The sequence below is a fragment of the Coturnix japonica genome, chromosome 3 (genome assembly GCF_001577835.2).
Source record: "Coturnix japonica isolate 7356 chromosome 3, Coturnix japonica 2.1, whole genome shotgun sequence".
Taxonomy (NCBI): Eukaryota; Metazoa; Chordata; class Aves; order Galliformes; family Phasianidae; genus Coturnix; species Coturnix japonica.
This window is the reverse complement of record NC_029518.1, coordinates 74694404-74717298: the sequence shown is the minus strand read 5'-3', so window position 1 is coordinate 74717298 and position 22895 is coordinate 74694404. Positions and strand designations below refer to the sequence as shown.

Sequence of the window (22895 nt, the reverse complement as noted above, 5' to 3'; positions counted from 1 at the left end):
TGTTTCAATAACGAGTTATTCTACATTAATTTAGCTTTTCTTACTCTCTGTTTCAAAGCCTTTTGCCTGACTTGAGTGTTTTAATGTCTTTATGATTACAGTCCTGTCCTGCTCCTTCTCGGTCACTGATGAAGTCAGATCACCCTGTGGCCCACATTCAGCCAGAGTCTCTCCCTGCCTCTGCTCCATCTGATGAGAGACACTTGCCCTCAGAATTATTACCCTCATATCTTGTCATCATTACGTGTCTTTCAGCATTGCTGAAAGACCAGCTGCTACTACTGATTAGCTTCTTCAGTTCTTCTAAAAATTTCAGCTACTGGCTTGTGTGACTGCCTCCATTCTGTTAGGGTAACTCTAATATCACCTGCAATGAGACACTCTGAGGTCTTTGAGGCTCCTGGTGCAATCTGTCTTTATCTGAAGGCTACAGAAACCAATATGAACTGCAAGCTTTGACTGTGGGACTTCTGCCAGCAACATTTTCTCATTTGTTTCTTTTCTCTGTATCAGTCTGTTTTCTGCTTGCTTTAATTCCCAGAGCAGAGTACACCATTTCCAACTCACTGTTGTAGTCCTTAGCACAATGGGGTGTCCATTCTTCTCTGAGGGAGTGAGATGTGGCAACCTGCTGCACCGCTACAGAGAGCAAATGATACTTATTATTTAGACATCCTGGTGGGCAAGTCTGTAAATTTTTCAGGCCAGGACCTGTCTTTTGCACATAGCCTAAAATCACTGGCTTTTTAAAGATGCTAAGAAACCACTGAGTAAATATTCCGTTGTTAATCTTAGAGGAACAGTTTAAGTGACCAATATCAAATTTAGTTTATTTGAGATAGACAACTAACTGCTTCTTCTGTCACTTTTAGCTCTTTTCTTTCCACCTTATTCATTTTCTTTCCAAGCTCCTCCTCTCTAAAATTGCAGCGGGAGAGATGGTCTGCAGTGGCTGTTGGTTGGTTTCATTGAGCTCAAGCCAATTTTCCTTCTCAGAGTTAGAACTTTGCTTTGGTTACTGCATTCATTCTATTTTCTTTGGGGGGTTATTTTGAGATACTGTTTTTGTTTTTTCTTTTCTTTCTGGAGAAAAAGTTGTTTTGAATCCAAACTGAAGCTATCCATAGAGCAAATGTGAAAAGTGGAATGAAATGAAGGGTGTGAATTTATCTCTGCTCAGAAGTGGTGTGTGCTTCTGAACTGGAAGAGAAGCTCCATTGGCAGGAGGGCATGTATTACCTTTTGAAGCACCCACTGGTCCTCAGCAAGCTCATGGTTTGGCAGCTATAACTCACCCTGGCAGCTGCTCTTGCTGGCAGCTCCAGCTCATTGCTAATGAGGTGGCTGGCAATGTTTGGTAGCTAGAGATGACTGGGCTACAGGGGCAGCTTACTGGACTGGGCATGCTCACAGCATCACCACAATTGCAGTCAGTTTCACTGCATTCCCACAGATATTCAGAATGTAATTCTGAATTATGTGCTCTTTTACCGAGGTGTGGCATGCTGTCTTACTTTGAGCGCAGGGAGTTTCTGCCATTGTTATTTGTTTTTCTTTATATCATATTGCATCCAAGACCAGCCCAGGTGCTGCTAAGCACATTCACCCTGCTTTATATATTTGCAGAGGCAGGACAGGAGTTCAGTTCCCTTCGGAGTGACACCCAAGTTCAACACTAGCTAGTACATCAAGGTCTCACAGCCTTGGACATTCCTTCAAAAAGAAGGGCCCGTGGCGGTGAGCTGAAACAAGAACCTGGCTGGTGGAACAGTTGGAAAATAAATAGCTTTAGCAAAATCAGCTCTCCTTTCTGCTGAAGTAATTACTGCAGTGTTATGGTCAAGAGGCAGCTTCATGCTTGGTTTGGAGATTACACCGGCTTGAGGTTGTAGGCAATATCACTAGATCACTTTGATTCAGTAAATAGTGCTTTTTATTTATTTATTTATTTGGCTGTTTGTTTGTGTATTTCTGTCTTAACAACAGAACTGTGCCTCAAAGAGTGGGGATGCTGACACTTATTTGAGCAAGGGAAGCACACACTTCTTCATTTCCCTGCTGTTACACTCTCCTGCCTCTGATCTGACTGGGAGGCATCTGACCAGGCAGAGGAGAAGCTGGGTCACTTTGAGAACCTCATAACCTTATTTAACAAGATCAGGATATGTTGCCTGGGTGGAAGCCTGCTCCTGGTTTGGGTCATCTGGTGTACAGGGCCTTTGCTGTGCTAATTTAAACAGGAAATGTTGCTTCAGCAAAAGGGAGTTAATATTACTTACTCCTAGAACAGCCACGTGTTCCTAAAGCGTTGGATGGTGAGGATACATACGTGTCTGTTACTGACGTGCTTGGCATCTTTCAGTATGGATAAACTGCTGCAGCGTGTGTTGCTTTCTGGGCTTTGCACTTCTCAGGTTGAAATGGGTCTTGGCTGCTTTCAGTGGCTGGGAAAGACACAAAATATGGGCAGTCAACCTGGAGTTTTTATTTGCTGTGTTTTTAGTATATTTTCTTCATTTGTGTGTAAATGGCAGAATGCCCATATTCCACTGAAAAGCTTTGGAAATTGCTTCAAGCGTTGTCCCTCCAGAGGCCAGAAAAGTTGGACCCAATTTAGGGAAATGTTATATCAGCTTCCAACAGTAGATAAGCAATTAGGTTTTCAGCTGTTTGTTTTTGGTGGTTTTTTTCTTCAGACCATAAGTTCACAAGGCAATATGACTGAAGAGATCTTGATCCTCTTCAACTCTTCAGGAGTTAAAACTTTGAATCTGTAGATAGCAATATGGTGGGAAGGACTCAGTGGGGACAGGAAGAGAGCTAAAGAAACCTTCTGCCTTTGCTGGGCTCTGAAGTCTAGATTTACATTCCTGAGCTGATACTGTAAAGCCACTGCACAGCAAAAACCCCACAATCTAGACATTTTTCATAATATTTCCACTTCAGCTTTAGCTCGGCAGGTCAGAGAGAGCTGGGATTTTTTGTACAGTGAAGACCTGCCAGTATCAGCTATATCTGTCAGCTATTACATGACTCTTCAGCAGTGTGATGTTCAAGGGGTTGTGACAGCGTTAACATATAGGTGCCATGGGCTGCACATCTTCTGTAGGATAGAATATTTCAGTTGGAAGAGACCTACGAAGATTTTTAAATCCAAATGCATGAACACATCAGGGCAACCTAAACTTATGCAAGTTATTAGGGGCATCATGCTTTCTTCCTCACAAGAAAAGCATTGCATTTCCTGGAGCTCTGGCCTGGCAACCCAAGCCCGAGATGGGCAGAGTGCCTATCACCACATGAAGGCCATCCTAGCCCTTCACACCACATCCTTTCCAGCATGTTTCTGTATAGAGTGCTTGCTGATTCCATGAAGATTTGTCTTGTCCTCCACACTAGAATGACTCTGTGGTAAAACTAAGACACAATAAGTGTGACTTAACTTTTAGATACTTCTCTGGATGGAAGTTACAGGTAAATATATACATAAATATATAATATGTTTGTTTGTTTTTGTATTTGTGTTTAACAAAGGGATTCTAACTCTTTTCTATGCCTGTCATTTACGTTCTTTTGGTTTGTCCTAGCTACAGAAAACTGGGGCTTCAGACATTTCCTAGGGCTTCCAGATGGCTCCCTAAATTTTATGACTCTACCTACCCCCTCTGACATTTCTTTCTTGTTAAGATTGGAGTACAAATGGAAATATTCCAGATGGCTTTAGATGGAGCCAAGTGCCTTCAGTACTTCAGAGCTTCCCAGACAGTCCTCTAACTAATTGTCCCTTACCAGTCTGTTCATGTTAAATTCCCCAAACTTCTTCAGGGTTACAAAAACATTCTTTTGTGCTATACAATATCAATAAGTTATAGTTTGTTCAATTACATTTGCATCTTCAGTTTCTTTAAAAGACTACATATAATCTATTTAATAATAGCACAAATAGCAGACCTGGCAGAAGATTGACTTTGCCCAAACATGTCTATGGCAATTTCTTCCTCCTCTCCTCAGAAACTCAGTGATTCATGTGTGTTGCAGTATATCCTGTAGTTTTGTAAGAATTATAACTGGTTCTCATGTAAATCAAGGTACGTTTCCAAGATCTTCAAGGCTGGCTTCTAACAGTGAACAATTATCTAATCTGAATATTATCAATTATTGGAAAAGCAAAATTGTAGATATGGATTGGGCAGCCCTCAGTGGAAATCTCTCTAAAATTTCTAGAGTTTTTCTTTCATTTTGCTATTGCTACAGTGTCTCCTATTTCTTTTAGTGTGCATATTCATTGGATGTATGATTTAGACTGGATGATGCTCTGAGTAACCTGACCTAGCTGTTGATTTCCCTTGTTCATTGCAGAGAAGTTGGACAAGGTGGCCTCTCAGGGTCCGTTCCAACTCAAGCATTTCTATGATCTGTAATTCCTAGGTATGAACATAATAAAACAAACACAAGGGTCTGCAAAATTATGAAAAGGCTGCTCTGAAAATAATGCCTCCTATTTTATTATGTTGGGCCATGATAACACAGGCAGATGTTGGTGGTATGGCAGTAGAGGCTGAGCCTTCCCACCACTATTCTGTTATATTTTGTTGCCATGTGACAAATAGCAGCAGTGGGGCAGTCTGTCGAAATTACATCTAACATGGGACAGTGTATGAAAAAAGACGTGTGTTCCCCCATGTGGAAAAAGTGGCACCCATTGACATTCATCAATGGTTTCTGAATGTTTATGGAGGCCAAACAGTGGGTGTGAGAGCGGTGAGGTGGTGACTGGTATGGTTCAGCAGTGGTGACAGCAGTGTGAAAGATGAGCCACGTTCCAGGTGGCTATGCAGATTTTTACAAGCAATAGCATGCAGGCTCTTGTTCATCAGTGGTGAAAATGCATAGCTAGTTGTGGTGACTATACTGAAAAATTGTTTTAACGCTACTCAATAGAACAAATTCTCAGCTATATTGTGCTCTTTGTGTTAGTTGTTCTTTTCATGGAAATAAATAGGCATTACTTCTGGAACAACCTACCTAATACTAATAACTTTCTGTGAAGAGGCTAATCCGAAAGCAAGGGAAGCAACTAAATCCTTCAGCTGCTTTGTTCTGCAGTGCTACCTAAGGAGTGCAGAGTGCCTTGCATCATTAGACTTCAAAGCATGACACAGAATAGAGGAGATAAAAAATATCAGCAAGACAAGATGGACTTTACTAATGGCACATTTTTCATGTTTAGAAACACTTCTGTACTCTACAAGAGATTTAATTGGGAAAGAGTACTAAGGATCATAAAAGTAGAAACTGGCATTCAGTTTGTCTGTCATAAGAAAAATCCTGTCTAGCCAGTCTTTAAAAGCTGCTGTCCCACAGAACAACATAGAAAGGATAGGAAACTTATTTAAGGCTTCACCTGAAAGTGAATAAAGCAGAAATCAGTGCTGAAATGTTGCAAGAGAGAAATCAAAGTCTCTCCGGTTATTTTAATTGAAGTTGGCATTTGACTCTTACCCAGTGTAAAAAGGGTTGCACAATTATGTCTATGGCATTTGAATGCATGCTGTTAGAGATAAAAGATTCATCAGCTGCTTTTACTAAAGATACCATTAGCATTTTGTTAATCAGGTATGTTATTACATGAAGTTGATTGTACCACTTCACATTCCTGGAGGAAAATATTGAGACTAGCATCAGAAGCTATAGTAGGGCTAGAAGAAGAGAAAAAGCATGGGATGAAGCTGGGGGGGGAAATAAAGCATGCGTAATAGAGTTGGGAAAACAATGTTTAATTGTTTGTTTAGATTTTCTGAGAAATAGCATCTACAATTTCTATGTCTCCCCATTTCCTTTAAGCAGATTTCCTTATTAGTATGTATCTCCCTGTATTAGAGCTCCTTCATCAAGTACGTAACATTAATATTTCTGTCTGTTTTTCTATTGCTCTGTTTTCTAGAGCAGATCTCTGTTTAGTGGACAGAAAATGTCCAGCCTTAGTCATGATCTCCTAAGTACTAATGCAATTCCACTTGAGAGAGCTTCTGTTTTGAATTCGCTGTTTCTTCAGTTTAGGCATTTCTATTTTCCCTCCTGAGAATATACAATTGCTAGCAAGAAATCAATATTAAAAATGGTATTAAACTGGCCAAGTCAGCTACTTGAAAATTAAGTACTGAGGAATTTAGCACAGTGACACCGTATTATAGTCTGGCTGCATTACCAGTGTAGCCCATATAACGACTGGCTCACATAATTCTCTGCCCAACAAGATTGAAATTTCCAAGACTTTGCTACAGGTTAGTGACTTCAGAACCAGGACTGAGTAAACCTTCTCCCCATCTTGTCATGGTACTGTTTGTTGTACCAGGAACACTGATTGTAAAGTGGAAGAAAGTTCACTAAATTGATGAAGGGAATCTACTGTATTAATTGGAGAGAAGGTGTCTCCTAGAACAGCTCTGTGGAGCTTTACGTTAAAGCCTTGCACTGTGCCTCTGGCCCTGGGAGCAGAGGGAAAAACAGTTCCTGACCTGATTTTTCTCTCTGTCTCCTGTTACCTTGCAGCCATGCAGAAGCCAGATAGACCATGAGTTTTTACAGACTAGGTGAGAAAGGAGTCCTCATACTAAGCCAAATGTTCTCAAAGTTTTGATAAAAGACTTTGCCAAAAATTTTGCTTTTCTTATCCAGGAACCAGGTATGGCTTGTAATACAGTGATAAAATCTTTGATTAGACAAAATGCGACATAAGTTCTGCGTATACTAGGAAAAAGTCTGAATAATCTCTCTTTCTGAAACAACCTAGTTTGCAGCCTAGGAGAGAAATGAAAAAAAAGTCTGTTACAGAAGGCAGCAGATGTTTTTCTTATCTATATATCCTTTAGATGGCCTCATTACTGTATTGTTTGTGCACACTGTTCTTTTTCCTGAAGACTTCCAGGAGGTAAGGAAGGAATATTTTACCAGTTTTCAGAGATAATTAAGGCATAGGGGATAAACAATGTCTTTGGCATTGTATGAGGCTAACCCCAGCTAGTTTCTAGTAACCTGACTGTTGGACCTTCCCTTGGTTCTGTTTTTATTTCTTATATGTGCAGATCCACCCATGGTTTTGAGCTTCTCTAGGGTGACTGACTTCTTTTATGTGTATAAATTGCACTTAACTAAAATACAAGGCTCTTCAGTCAAAACAATCAAAAAGGGATAAACAGAGAAATGCATTGTGGATAACCCTAATTTCACTTCACGTGGGATTATGAAAGTTCAGTTGCATAAAAAATTCTTATTCTCCAGACCCCTGAATAATTGAAGTAGCAGTGATGGATGGTGATTATTTTATTGGAATGGATGATCTTTTAGGTCCTTTCCAACCTTGGTGATTCTGTCTTAGGAACTAAAGCCCAGAATCCCTTGTCAGACTAAATGATAGAAATCTAGAACTGAGTTTTAGTGTTTTTTCAGATCTGTTCTGTCTTGGGGTCCCTGGGATGGTAGGAATGTCTCTTAGATTATGGACTGGTGTTGATAGTATGCAATCTTCTGTTTCATACAAGCAGTTACCTCCATTGTAAGCATATGAGAATACAAAGACAGATGACAGCAAGTCTCAGATATTTTTGTATCCCTCCTGCTCCTACCCCCACAAAAACATTTTTAAAAAAAAAAAAAAAAGCTGCAGAGGTGAAACTGACAAAAAAATGGTGAGAAACATTAAGCAGCTGGAAACTTTGGCTGTGAACTCTGTCTTGACCGGTTCTAATTCGAGGGAGGATGCTGCTACTGTTAACTTTGGATGTCCTTTAATGCTGAGGTTGGGATGAAGGAAGGTTAGAGCTGCAGCTCTGTAAATAATCTTACAGTATTTTTTCTTGTCTTGGGATCTTAAAAAATATTATTAGATGACTGTCCTTCTGCAGTAAGAATCTATTAAAGCAGAACTATTTGCTGAAATTTTTGTCTACTTTCACTGGGTGTGCTCTCCAAAGTAAGAATTCCTTTTCAGAAAGACTTAATACGAAGCATGGGTTGAGCTGTTGACTTCAGTATTATCCCAGGTTTTGTTTCCAAGCTTGCAATAAAACTAATGGGAAAAACAACCAAAAAAACCCAACCAATTTCCATTGAGGAAAGCATCCACTTGCCATTTTTTAAATTCATAAATATTCAAAGCATCTCTTCACATTAAATATTTAGAATGTTTAAAGTGTAGCTGCTGGGAGGGTTTCAGAACCATTTTTATAAGTCTCACTTCATGGTAGTGCATCGTAACTTGTGGCAGCTTGAATTCAGAATTAGCCACAACCCCACTCAGAGCTGCCATGTTTCTCAACTAGTGCTCCAGAGGCCAGCCATATTCCTCCTTCAGAGTGTGACTTTCTTTGACAGGACCAAAGTTTGTGGGGCAGACGATGCTGGATTTCCATGTTCTTGCCCAATTCTGGTGTTTGTTATTGATTTACCAGTAAATCAAAGTTGAAAGAATATGTTAAGATGGCAAGTGCTTGATGGCATGTTACTCTGTGAGCTAAATTAATATTGAACAACATGAAACTCATTGAATGAGTCAGTGAATGAGTCAGTGGAGTAGTTAGTGGTGAAAGTGCAGGCCTACGGCTGATAGACATGATTTAGAGTCTTAAATACACAGTCTGTTCTCTTTATGAAACTTCAGAGATCTCAGAAAAACAGCTTACCATGATTGCCCAGGCTAGCAAGCAACCTTCTCTTTTATCACATAAACACTCTTGTGTGTGAACTGAACCATAAAAGCATATCCACAGAGAGCTCATCCACTGCTAGGAAAGGTGTACACATGCTTCATTTCATTAAGTTTTTTTCTATGAGGTAGGAATATCCAGGCTTGAGTGAAATGATCACTCTGACACCAGATAACACAATTTGTACTGCCTGACTTCTATTTAATATAAAATCCCAACAGGAGTACAAAACAAAGAGGTGATGACTGTGTAGACAATGAATTTATTCTATTTTTCCAAAGCCACTAGTAAAACATTGCTTGAAAACTACTGTCTGTTTTCTTTAACATGTTTTGTCTAGCAGTTTTCAGCTTTGTCGTGCAAAATGAATCTTATTAAGGTTTAATTTTACCAATTAACAACTGGGTGCATAAATAAATAATGTAAACCATGAAAAATTAAGATTGGTATTTTGTAAATAATTTTTAAACATAGGGATACTTGTCTTAATCTGTGTTTTATGTTATCTTATGCTTTTTGGATTTTGGTAGGTTAAAACTTCAAATTTTGTGTTTGTTTGTTGTCATGTTGTAGGTGTTTTTCTTTTAAAATATATACATATGTATTTTCAACCAAAGACAGAATTCAGAAGTGCTCGTTGTGGTTGGGCTACGATTTCCTGAAATTTGGCTCTGCATAAAAGGAAAACCCCAAACCTGAAAATGTTTCAGCTGAGGAATGTGAGTGTGTAGGCAAGGACTGGGAAGAGGGGAGGAGTATCTAGGGTTGTGCTCTGTTTTGTGTTTGGCGTAAGCAGCAAAAAGCCCTTATTCATCACTAGTGCTCCTGACCCGCATGAGAGGGCAATGGGTGAGTGCATGTGATGCTTGGGGCAGCCATGCTGGACCAGCTCAGTAGCTGGACACTGAGAGAGTATCCCATCTTATAGGCATGAAAACACTTCAAGATTTCTTTCTGTACAAAATGCTGTTAAGTCTCTCCACCAGAGGAGCTGAATATGAAATCAAAGCAGTTGCATGCATGAGCTCTGAGGGCAAATGCCTGACCTTGTCTTTTTGTTCTGCTGCAAACAGTCAAGATGCAGCCTAAGCAGGTGTCATAGAGCTCCATGATAAGCAATTTTGGGGAAGTTTTCATTGTGAGGATGACCAAACACTGGACCAGGTTGCCTAGAAATCTGGACTCTCCATCCTTGGAGATGCTGGAAACTTGACTGACTGGAGCACTGAGCAGAGTGGACAAGGCAATCTTTGGAGATCTTGACCTACTGAAGGTATTATGAGTAATAATGGTCCCGGATAACTCTTCCTACACTAGCTCCAATCAAAAGAGCAGTAGGCCCATTTCAGGGCTTTGCTATCTGACTGTACACCACATAAACTATAGTATCCTAAGACACATTAGAGTTATATGTTAGGCTTTAAATACCTACTAAGGCTAAATTTTCGTGGATTTTATTTTACCAGAAATTTAATTTACTGTTTTTATTGGCACAGCTTTCAGAATACTATGACCTCATCACAACCGTGTTCAGATACAGAGACAAAAGTGAGTGCCTACCTCTGGAAAAGTCAGCTCAAACCTAAGACAGGGAAAGACGGTTGAGGAAAAAGAAGATATGGATGGGGAAAAGAGGGAGTGTGAAGAATGAGACAGTAGGACCTAATTAGCCATTATCAAAATTTTGTGGGCATTTTGGAAGAATAGGGAGTATTTCCTGGGGGGAAAAAATGGTAGAGGACTGAGAGGGGAGAGTAGTAACCAGAAATGGGACAGACAGCTCTGAAAAGGAGGAAAGCGATGCAGAGAAAAATTTAATTCTTAGGTTAAAAACGTAATGTGGTAGTAGTGCTCCCGGAAGTGTCCCTGCAGCAGCTGGGGAGCATTGTACCAGCTTGCCAGATGTTAGAGAACACAGCCAGATCCCTGCAGGCTGTGCAGAATTCCCACTGCAGGAGCAGGAAAGCTGATCAAGCTATTAGCACGGCATGTGTGGCCCTGCAGGCATGTGGAACATGGCTTCTATTTTGTCTGCTTAGGGTAAAATAGGGCAAGTATTTTACAGGCTATAGGTGCTAACCATAGTAGTTAACCTGTTTTCCCAATTCTATTGTATGTTTTGGCTGACAAATAGTTCATATCCCTGTCATTTAGCCAGCAGGCAGGCAAACAACCAAAGCATATGAGAAGGACACTTTGGTGAAGCTCCCTGTCTTGCTTCAGCTGCACCAACAGGTCCTGACACTTTGCTTTAGAAATATCTGAGATATTACCATGTTAACTATATCCCGCTTTCCTTCCCATTTCATCATCTCATTAATGTTATAAAGTAAATCTGTGGCACTTGCTGGCTCTATCATGTTTTGTTTTGTTTTGGTTTTTTTTTGACCATGCTGATCAAGTTTTATTTGGTTTTCTAAGAATTAGATCTCATTGCTGTTTGGGTTTGGTGGGGCCTTCTCTCTCCCACTGTTTCTCAGATATTATACATGATATAAGTGCTGTGGGTTTACATCTTTGATGAACTTCAGTGGAAGTGTTGATACAGCACCAGGCATTTGTGGATATGTCCATTCACTATGGATACACATTGTTAAGGAAGATCATTTATGCTTTTGCTTCTCTGTCTCAGATCATCTGCACAGAGGCATGTGTGTGAGGTGATCATTGGCAAGAGGAATTACCCATAGGTCCCCACTGGTACCCTCCACCCCACTAAGGCCTTCTCTAGGAGCTCCTGGTGCTGTGATGTTGGCTTTGCATGGGATGAGACCTCTGGTGGCATGGACTTGATGGGCCTCCAAGTGAAGATATGGCAAGAGGGGTATACCTCCATTGCTCTCATCAACAAGTGCAACTATCTCGGTTTGCAAAATGGGGTAGGTGTTTCTACAAGGAAGGGCCCATGAAACCATCATTTCATCTCTCCCTTCTTTCTTCCTTCAGGCCACATAGTGTATCTTCCCATGTTTAGGCCCTCCTGGCCTTTGAAATTTTATGGTGTCATGAAACACTGCAAAAGGCATAATGTTATCTTCTTGATCTCCAAAAGAAACTTATGGTGGTGGGAGATATGTCACAGATTTCACATTGAACTGAATTTTATTTTCAGGGGGAAAAAAAAAAAAAAAAAGAAAAAAAAATTTGTGTAAGTTTAAAAAGAAATTTTTAAAACATCTGTCAGGAACTACATAGCAATAGAAATAGAAACGGAATTAGAAGTAGAAATTGCTAACTCCAGCACACTACTGGAGAACATGGAGAAGGCCATTTTGATGAAACTGACACGTACTCTATTCTCTCCAGGCAAAAGTGAATATTTATGTTTTTTTAAACCCTTACCAGTCAGAGAATAAGATAATCAAAGAAGGGAAATATGACATTTCTCCAGAGCAAAGTGCAGGGTGGGACAGAAAAGTAAAGCATCAAAATGTAGAAGAGAATAACAAATCTTGGGAGGGACTGAAAAGTATCTTTTCTCCTGTATGCAGTGGATGTGATCCCACTATGAGGAGAAGCTGATGCCAATGGAGTTCTAGATTACAGATAACATTCTTAATTCACTGGCGAATAAACTCTAACAGAAATATACTGAATTCCTATATATTGTATAGAAAATGGCAGCTGATTAGTGAAATAGAATCCCTGTATCTGTCCCATTTAAGGTGAAGATTCCTGGGTGAACAGTTATCTGCTGTAAAGCAGATGTAAAATTCTTGAGGGAATATGAGAATAAATATAGGAGAACTGGAAGGAGGGGAGTATATATGGGAGAAATGGAAGGTATCAGAGGATGAAGCTGGGACAAAGGGCAAAGGGCCAAGGCTTGCATTGGGTATGTGGTGAGAAAGGAGAACTTCATTGGAGTAAGCTTCAAATTTCTAATGATCGCAAAGCATGTTGGTATTTCAGTATAGAGGTAGGGGAAAATAAATTTTACTTTTGTATATTTAGTGGTTGTAAAAATAAAAAAGACTGTTCAAAAGCATGCTGCTTTTAAATAGGTAGGGTGATGAGTTCAAAGATTTTTGCAAAAACAAGAATCTTTCAAATAGGTTCAGCTGGGTTTGGTTTTCTTAGGTTTTTAACATTTCTTCAGTGCTATGCTAGATGTTCCTGCTCTTTGGAGCTTGTGACTGAGAGGACAGATGTTGAGCTGAGATACTATGAGAGTCAGAGACAGAAGGATTTATTTCTTGGTTGGCTGGTTTTCAAGTATGTAAAATCAAGGTTCCTCAACTCTGAGCCGCTTGGAATAATAAACATTAATGATAAGAGACTGTGAGCTTGTCATATTCCAGATCTTACTTACCTGCACAAATTCATTTAAAAATGAAGGTACGTGTTACAGTGTATATTCTTAAATCCAATTAAATTCCAGAATCCTTAGAACCACTATGTTCTTCTGCCTATAAAAAAACACAGGAAAGTTAGAGGAGACCACTGGGTTTTGACCAGTCTTAAAGGTCACTGTTGTACTTATATTCTTTCCGTGAATCACAAAATTCACTGTAACTGTCTTTTTCTTACTCTGTTTTCCAAAGGATTGCTGAATCTGAGTCACATCACACAATTCCCTAAACTAATATGCTGTGTTTGGGCTATATATCCCTTCTGTATATTAGCTTTGATTTTAGTAGAGCTCTATTCAACAAAACGTCTTACCCATTTCAATGCAGTCAAGTATAGAAGAGCTGTTTCACAGTAGCAGAATGACATACAAGTTAACTACCTGTGGCCAACTGAAATTTTAAAAGAAAATATACCTATTCTGAAGTTTGCTTTCTTGCATCTAATGACTTGTATTTAGAAGTACCCAAAGAGTTACTAGTGGGCGAAAAGACACTGGAATCTTGTGAGGATTGTGAGTTCATTTCCTCAGCACATCTGAAAGTCTAAGCAAGCATTTAATATTTAAAGATGTTTTAAAACGTTCAGCCCTGAGGACTCCATGTTTAAGACTGTTGGCCAATGTACACATAATCATGTACTGATGGAAAGAATGCATGCTAACAAATCTTTAATCTGTGCAAGAAATAACAGTGCCAAAAAGATTACTATGTAATCCAAATCCACTTTGTTCTTGAAAAGCTGTCTGGAATGAAGGAATACAAGGCACAGTCCACATATGTATCTCAGGCTAAAATAACCTGTTCTGTTTTGTGGTATCACAGGCTGAACCATAGAATCACAGAACAGCCTGAGTTGGAAGGGGCCTCAAAGGTCATCAGATTCCAACACCCCTGCTAAAGGCAGGGTTGTCAACTTCTAGATCAAGTACTAGACCAGGCTGCCCAGGGTCCCATCCAAACCTGGCACAGAACATCTGCAGGGATGGGGCATTCACAGCCTCTACGGGCAACCTGTTGCAGCACCTCACCACCTGCTCAGTAGAAAACCTTCCCCCTGACATCTAATCCAAGTATCTCCTCCTTTAGTTTAAAGCATTCCCCCTTGTCCTCTCACTATCTACCTGCATAAAAAGTTGATTTCCCACTTGTTTATAATGTCCCTTTAAATTCTGGAAGGCCATAATGATGGCTACCCAGAGCCCTATCTTCTCCAGGCTAAATAAGTCCAGCTCCTTCAGCCTATCTTCACAGGAGAAATGCTCAGACCCTCTGATCATCTTCATGGCCCTCTTCTGACTTATGTCTTAGTTTAATTCAGTTCCAAAATCTTTGACGTTTATCAGTTTTCAACTGATTATGTGCTTATAATGAAACAAGGAGGTAAAGGACATATGTGGATCCCCATCAAAAACATGTGCAAATCTTCTCTGTTTCAGTCCTTTTGAACACAAAGAGCACATTTACCACTTGTGTATGCCTGAAACAAAGGAAAAAAAAACATTTTTCCAGTTCTCAAAGTGATTTATTGTATTAGGAAGAAAAGCAAACAAAGTAGAGCTTTATTAAGTATGTGGATACTGACATCACCAAAACAGTTCTAGGGGTTTGTTCCATGTCAGAGGAATAGCCTAGACATTCTGAAAGCGTACAGACTTCTGAGGCTTAGAAACACAAAGCTGGGTGCTACAGCCAGACCCTGCTGAGACATTGAAGAAGTTCAAGTTTTTCTCGTAAGTGCACTTTGTAATGTTATGTTTCAGACCATTAACACCAGAAGGCTGCACATACGGCACAGTCACGTTGCCCAGAAGGACAGCTGAACATCCCTCATACAGGGACTTTTTAACCATACTGCTGCGTTTGTCTCCCAATCCCTTGGATAAGTTGAACTGTACAGGTAAAGTTCAGGATTTGCCATCTGTTTTGATATTTTTTTTTGTTGTTGTTATATTGTTTTGATTATTACCAAGCAAGGAATTGCTTGGTAGCAGCTATTAAGAGGTGTTTTTTTTTCCAACTAGATGCAAAGGCAAATGTGCATGCACAAGGTAATGACACTGTAATAGGTACTTTCAGTGGTGCAAGCTGTTTTCTATTCCTTTCTGTCCTAGAGTAGCTTAGTACATTTTTCTTTTCATTGTCAGAGCATATCACTCCTGTCCAAATCATGCCCAAATTTCTAGTAAATTAATTTCTCATTTGGGCTTTTGCTAGTATTACTCAAATATCAATCTCTGTTTCTCTTGGAGTGAACCTTTGAAATGCACAGTTATCAGTACGCATTGTTAAAGTCTTAATTGAGTAACAAACAAAGCAAAGCCATATTGCATAGTCCCACAGAGAGAAATCTGATCATTCCTCATAAAAGACTGTGGAGGAAATTTACAGGAATCCAGCAAGAATATGTTCCATAAACAAATCTGAAGAAATCAGAAACAAAAGGGCAGGTAATGAAAAGACAGAGCAAAAAGCTGTTCAGTTCACACTAGCTGTCCTTACTTACAGGTGTGAATCTGCAGATCTGAAGTGGATCACTGTTGCAGAATCCCCTTTTGAACTATCAAATACAGCATATGGTAGCGTAGGTGTGGTAGAATGTAGAAATGATACTGATTGCAAGTCAGATTTAGGATCTCAAAGAAGTATGAATCCAAACAAGATACTTGTGGTTCATTGTTCATGTAACTTTGCCAGTGGGAATGAAAAACTGTGTTATCTTAAAAATGATGACTTAGAAAGTTCTGCTGCTCCAGTACACCGAGCTGAATCAACGTGATTGGCCTTTTCTGAAATGCAAGCAGTTATTTCTAACAACAACAGTGAAGCATTGATGTACTTCTGCCTTCACTTCTAAATAACCTTGTCCTCTAGTTAATGTGACTAGTGAAATTGGTATATGTCCATTCTGTCATATCTCTTTTCCTAAAGGAAAAGTTACTGGATCAGTACCAGCCATCTAGATAAACAGTTCAAACTTTAACCACAGGCCAAGCTTACTGTCTATAAAACATGCAGATAATAACTACAGAAGAATTTGATAAAGATTTGCTGATTAGCAAAGAAGCAGTGAAAAAGTATATTCCCAAACGTGAACAGTATTTAAGAATTCTAAGGCAGAAGAATTTATGCAAATATAAATATATAAAAATCATATAAAAATGTCCTCAAGGCAAATACTAAAAAGAAAATAAGAAATGTTCAAACCAAACTTGAGATTCAGAACTAGTTTTCTTTCATTTTGCTATAGCAAAATATTGAATTAAAAATAATCTCTTCCCTGCCTTCCAGCCACTTTGCTGCTATGCACTGTTTCTGTGTGATAAATCAGCACATGCCCAATTTTGAATACCTGAGTTGTTTCTATTTCACAGAGACTATTCTCCTGAGATTGTTAAGCAGGAGCCAAGTTACTGAACTTGTCCTTTGGGGCTTGCTGAACTACACACTGGGGTTGCTAAAAATCTAAACCTATGCTTTTCTCCTTTTATTTTCTCCTGTGAGATAGAAGACCTTGGTAGGCTTTAGGCACACATTCAGGCTCATACAAAACATAATTATGCAGCAACAGCTTTGTCTGGAGAGCAGCTCAACTCAGTGATTGTTCCCATTTCTACCCCAAAATTCTCCCTGGTGCCCAGATATGCAGTTGTGTGGATTCCCAGATGAGGTGAGGCTCATGCATGTAGTTCCCATGCAAATATTACCTATGTCCAAAACCAGGAAACCTGGCGCCATTGGAGGGCTCACCACCCCTGACCATACCTGATCTCTGGCAAAACACAGGAAAATTCTTTTTAAAATTTGGAAGCAACAAACTTATTTTACATAAGGAAGTAACAGCTGGGAAATAGTAGGTCTCCTAGCAACCTGAAAGAGTAAGCTCAGTCTATGGCATCCCCAAATACTCCGGGATATGAGTAGGAGTCAAAGCAGTGCTGGAGTCAAAGTAATGTTGGAACTGAAGTGATGCTGGAGACAAAGAGATGCGGTAGTGCAGTTAAAATCAGTGCAAGCCCTGCCTGTGTCCCCTCCATGCAGGTGCCTTGCAGTGGTGAAAGGGGAGAATATTTCTGACCTGAACTTGCTGTTGGATTTTGCTTGTCTGATTTCGTAAAGTAAGAGACTTGCCAGTGCTGCCTGCAAAGAGGTGAGTGATGCTGCTCTGGGGTCATGAGGAGCCATGCTGTACTCTCAGGTGCTGAGTTTCACACCTCAATCAAGTATATATGGAGCAAAAGTTCAAAAGTACACAGCACTGTTGGAGATTTTTTCAGTTATTTATTCATAAAATTCTGGAATAATTGAGGTGCTTGGTTTTGTTTTGTTTTAGTGGGGTGGAACTATTTTTTTTTTTTAAATATGCCAGAGGTGTGTTTTATAGTAATAAATCCTCATGGCCCAAGCTGCTGCTTTAAGGGAAGGATTGTTTCTCCTTTCAAAAGCTGCTCCTTCCCCTTCCTCGCTCTTCTGCCAAAAGCAATTCTGGAAGCAGCATCCTACATGACCATACATGTGGTAGCAGCTGTTTCAGATCCAGCTGGCACCTGACCAAGAGGCCAGGAGAGGGTGCAGAGTAGGTTTCCACATCTAGAGTTATGATTCCCGGGGGTGCACTGGGTCACAGAGAAGATCATAGAATCACAGAATGGCTTGAACTGGAAGAGACCCTCGAGACCACCTAGTTCCAGCACCCTCCCAGAGTCAACCACCAGATCAGGCTGCCCAGGGCCTCATCCAATCTGGCCTTGAAAGCCTTGAGGGATGGGATATTCACAGGTTCTCTTGACCTGTGTCAGCATCCCACCACCCTCTGGGATGATTAGTACTGCTGGGACCTGACATAGTGGGGCAGGGACATATGCCAAGCAAGGTGCCCTGCTGTCGGGAGCCAGCACTGATGGAGGTGGGAGAGATGGCATCCCAGGGAGCCCAGAGGGACAGGCAAAGGACAATCCCAAGCAAAGAGCTTTGGAGCTGGCCAAAAGTGCTCCAGAAAGAGAGGGCACAATGCATGGAAGAGAGATTTATTTATAAACCCTCCTACTTCTGTTCCATCTCACCCAGTCACTTTGAGTGGTTTGCTGTTTATGAAGTGTTTATATCCTAGTAAGAGCTGTCTTTTTGAGTTTGGAAGCCGTTTGATCTTCCTGGAAGTTACTATAGTGAAAAGTAAATCCTTCTGAATGTGTTGGCTTATTTTGCGTCACATCACATTCCACTACCCCTAATTTTCAATTAATTTAATTTCAGTGCTGATAGTAAAACATTGAATTTTGAGCATGTTTCTGCAGGAAATATTTATATTCTTTTGCCAATATTTTGGTGCTTCTTTTTATAGTATTAAAAAACAAAACAAAACCTTTATTTTTAAGAGTGGAAATGACATACGGGCTCTGATTGCTCCCAGTTTTCTGTATTCCTTAATATTTTTTTAAAATAGTAAGAGGTCTGAGGACTATAGAAGGGAGAAGATATTGAAGGTTGAAGGTGACTGTAGTTGAGTTGCTGCTGGATGATGTCAGCTGAGATATCATTGTGTTAATGCCTAACACTTGCTCTTAGGAGAGAAAATATGTTCCAGCTGTGTTTCAAGAAAATTTGGGCAACTAAGGAATTTGAAATTTACTCTCAACAATTTATATAAGGTTGTTAAGAAGCATTTCCTAAAGGTTCGTACTAAATAGTTTGTTTTCTTAACAGAGTCCAGGATATAAATCATATCTCCAAAGACCTGACTACAGCAAACCCTGAAACTGAAAGCAATTTATACTTAGTAAAAACAATTGCAGTTAATACTATGGCATCATCATAAACCTGTAGAAGCAGGTCTTGGATTTGGGGACTATCAGACAGATGTTATACAAAAAGATGGTGCATAAAAAAAGCATACCAATATGTCAAGAAAATATAAAGCTCAGACAGGCCTGGAGTGAACTGGAAGATGCTCATGGCAGGGAGCATCCTACTGTGCCTGTAACTACTGCAGCTCAGCTGCAGAAGGGTGGAAGGGGCAGGGTGTTATTTGCTGCATTTGGGGGCTGCAAAAAGACCAGTGATGATCAGCTGACAAGCTTCACACCAAGAATGCTTAATGCAGAATATGAAAGGAGCACTTGTGTGTTCAACATTAAACAAAGCAAGATGGCACCCAAACTAAAGGAAGAACTAATGATCTTTTTTGAGCTGAACCAGATCAACTGTTCCTTCAAAAGCTTCCTGGCTTAAAAAATAGCAGTTAAGAAGAAAGAGAAACATACAGGCTGGGGGAAGAGCTGCTGGAGAGGAGCTCTGCTGAGAGGGACCTGGGCGTCCTGGTGGACGACATATTAACCATGAGCCAGCAGTGTGCCCTTGTAGCCAAAAAGCGCCAATGGCATACTGGGGTGTATTAAAAAGAGCGTGTCCAGCAGGTCGAAGGAGTGTGATCCTCCCCCTCTACTACTGCCCTGGTGAGGCCTCATCTGGAATATTGTGTCCAGTTCTGGCTCCCCAGTACAAAAAAGACAGGGATCTCTTGGAAAGAGTCCAGCGGAGGGCCACTAAGACGGTGAAGGGCCTGGAGCATCTCCCCTATGAGGAGAGACTTAGGGAACTGGGTCTGTTTAGACTTGAGAAAAAGAAGGCTGAGAGGGGACTTAATCCAGGTTTATAAATACCTGAGGTGTGGGAGCCATAGTGGTGAGTCTGGTCTCTTTCTCTTTCCAGTAGTGCGTGGGGATAGGACTAGGGGTAATGGGATGAAAGTACAGCATAGGAAGTTCCGCACGAATGTGCGGAAGAATTTCTTTACAGTGAGGGTGATGGAGCACTGAAACAGGCTGCCCAGGGAGGTGGTGGAGTCTCCTTCTCTGGAGATATTCAAGGTCCGCCTGGACGCCTACCTGTGTGACATGGTGTAGGGAGCCTGCTTTGGCAGGGGGGTTGGACTCGATGATATCTAGAGGTCCCTTCCAACCCCTACAATTCTGTGATTCTGTGATACCTCTGCTGGAATCAGCTAGAATGGAGGAGTGTTTTTCATTTCCTTTTGAAGGAATATTCTGCAAGGCACCAGAGGCTCCCCAAGGATGGGCAGGCTTGTAGGCAACTTGTTGTTCCTCTTTGTTGCCTACACCTGTTGTCATCTATTTTTCAGCATTTACTCTCCCACCTGGAAAAGCTTGAGAAAGGCTACACAGATTTATTAATCTTCCTTTCTGCAAACTGGTAGGTTGCTGTTACCTGTCACAGCCTGTTGTTAGGAGTGGCAACATCATGGGTCCTCTTGTCTCAGGGAACCAGGAATCCTAACAAGACCACTTTCCTCTTCTCCTTGAGTTACTACTGTGAAATGTCTTTCTCACTGAGATTAATCAATGTTTTCTTATATCCTTTAATATTCTTTTGCTTTGTGTACATATTAGGGGCTTTTTAAGACATAGTAAAAATCCCTGCTGTCTTTGGAGAAACAAAGCACAGGTTGCGTGAGAATTACTGAGAACCACATTTATTGAAGTATTGAGCTGTTTAAGTGGAGCTGTGATTCTTAAGCTGTATCTGCTTTTTCTGGGGAAAAGTCATCCTTTCAGACTCTTACTCTCACATTCCTGCATCGCTCTTTGTGCTGCCAAGTGCAATAACCTAACAAATTCTACAGAATTCTTTATCATGCTAGGAGGAACACAGCAAAAACATCTGCATGGAAGAGGTGCAGTACAGTAATGATGACTAGCTTATGCAGATGGGACCAAATTCATTTTTGATTTTATGGAAGATAATTGAATGTAGAATGACACCAGGATAATTCAGGTGCACATAATTTCCAAAAATTCTCTTTAAGGGATTGTTATTTAGGAAAAGCAATTTTACAGCAGGTGCTATTTAGAGTGGAGGAGAATTTAATAGCATGTAACAGAGAAATATTAAATGGATGGATTAATGGCAGGTAACAACTGCATGGCAAAATATTTTCTGTATTTTGTCATATTAAAGCAACCTACAATCACAACAGTTTTGTTCCCAGAGGACTTCTGATAAGATTCTCTCAGAGCTGATGAGAAATGCCTGAACCGATGTGACCCAGGGCCCGAAACACCTGTTAGGAACCTTTGTGTCTCTAGTTTTTATTTAGAGATTGAATGGCAGGCAGTGAATTGCCAAAAGAACTCCCAGCTCATCCACCAAGCACTGTTTCTTCAAAATTAGATGTCTTATCTTGTGAGCCCTGTGCAGCCATATAAAGGATAAGAAAAGGAGTGGAAATCATGATGTAGATGGTTACGGGTGAAAAAAGAATGAGCAGAGTCATGAAGGTGGGGACAGTGTAAACCTTCAGAGGACAAGAGTACCTTGTTCTTTAGTAGAAATCTCAAATATTCAACCTGGCATACCCAGAAGGATTTGGTGGTTCCTGTGTCCAGTCACAGATAGGCTTACACAACATGGGACCTCTGTGCTGGCTTAAGATCCAGCCAAGTCCGTGCCTTACTTGAGGAGGGACTCACTGTGCAATGCAACAGGGGCATGTTTCTGAACCAGCCAGAATTATCTTTAAATCACCTATCCAAATAGTGAAGGATTTTAATCCTCGATATAAACTCCCTGCATATTGTATAATTATGTGCTACTTACTAGCAATGATGTTTGGACCAGATGAGATCCAGAGGCCCCTTCCAAATTCTACCATTCTGTGATTCTATTCTTGACTCACAAAGATCAGAATTACTTTGCAATAATAGTAACTAGAAGTATGTAAAACTGACTGAAGGAAAAGAGTGCCAGACAAGTATCTGCAATTTCATTAGGATATCGTAGCCTATCATCTATTGTAACTCACTCTACAGAAGAGTTGTCAAGCTGCTGTACCATTCTATGTAAATGTGGAATCTTTTCCTTTTTGAAATATTTTTTGACAGCTCCAATACTGCTAAATATAATACCTTAGTTTGTCATACAGTGTACTTTTTGCTTATTAAATTATTTTTCTTCAATATATTCAAACCGTGTTCAGAAGTACATCCTATTACATTGTTACTGAAAATATCTGTAATATTCATTTCATAATTGTTTTCAATTATGAGATTATTATGAGCTTGAAAACAGGAAGTAGAACATCCAGATTGTGGAGTCTCTTTCCTTGGAGATTTTCAAAAGCTGCCTGGATGTGGTCCTGGGCAACATGCTCTGAGTGTCTCTGCTTCAGCAGGGGTTGGGTCTGATGGACCCAGAGGTCCCATCCAGTCTTCTCTGAGTCAGTGAATGAGTACAATGTGTGCAGCATGAATTAAGTAAGGAACTGAAAAATTTGACTTCAGAAAACCTTTTCCACATGCACGTATTTGCCTAGGCAACTCACTTATTCTGATACAACTTATCAGATTCCTTTTTCTTCTTTTTCACATAATGACTATTCTGCGGCTTTTCTCAATAGACTAAAATATGTCAATTCTGTCTAGACTTTATACATCAACTACTTTTTATGGTTTTGTTTGTGTATAAGTATTTTTGCTTTTAAAATGTTTTGTTGTTTTTCCTAAATATGTTCTTACAGTGCTTTCAAGATAATCTAAATTGGTATAAACAGATTTTATTCTACATATTAACTCTAAACAGAATAAGAAATGACTCACTTTTCAGCATAACTCATAATTCTAAAAATTTGTTCATTTTCATAATTGTGCTTATAATCTGTGGCATGTGTACACAATAAGAGCAATATATACAGCTGTATATAAGTATGTATTTATTTATACCAATCTCTATATGTACAGTATATGTACACACTTTTCATAATCATTCAGGATGGAATAGACCATCAAAATCACCTATTCTAACCATCAACATGGGTTCTTTCCAACCA

At 40.0% G+C, this 22895-nt stretch overlaps 1 long non-coding RNA gene across 1 annotated transcript; it reads right to left on the bottom strand.

Annotated features, from left to right (window-relative positions):
• Positions 1-1843: 1843 nt before the first annotated feature.
• On the bottom strand, positions 1844-21791 carry LOC107312051. Its single transcript, XR_001554369.2, has 4 exons — positions 21668-21791; positions 13018-13114; positions 2330-2444; positions 1844-2227 (listed from the first exon to the last, which is right to left on the bottom strand). It is a non-coding gene; the product is annotated as an uncharacterized LOC107312051 (long non-coding RNA).
• Between the last annotated feature and the right edge of the window lie 1104 nt (positions 21792-22895).